Source organism: Asparagus officinalis, chromosome 9 (genome assembly GCF_001876935.1).
Source record: "Asparagus officinalis chromosome 9, Aspof.V1, whole genome shotgun sequence".
Lineage (NCBI taxonomy): Eukaryota > Viridiplantae > Streptophyta > Magnoliopsida > Asparagales > Asparagaceae > Asparagus > Asparagus officinalis.
Genome location: NC_033802.1, coordinates 62,154,845 through 62,155,112, shown reverse-complemented (window position 1 = coordinate 62,155,112; position 268 = coordinate 62,154,845).

Sequence of the window (268 nt, the reverse complement as noted above, 5' to 3'; positions counted from 1 at the left end):
CGTGCTAGTTTTACTTTTATTTATGGCGTAAAAGGGACCGCAGAAAAGAACCGCAAATAATATAAAAAGGACGCCACCATAGGAAAAGCCATACGCGTCTCGTTGTCGATTAAGCAATAATACATAAAGTTTTTTTTTTTTAAATATTCTCGATACGGTCTAGATGAGACGGAAAGTTGTCTATGATTAGTATTTGAACGTCTCATACTTACTCTTTGATCCGCATAAATTTAATCATACTCCTTTTAAAACCACGAGTTCGGAAAAT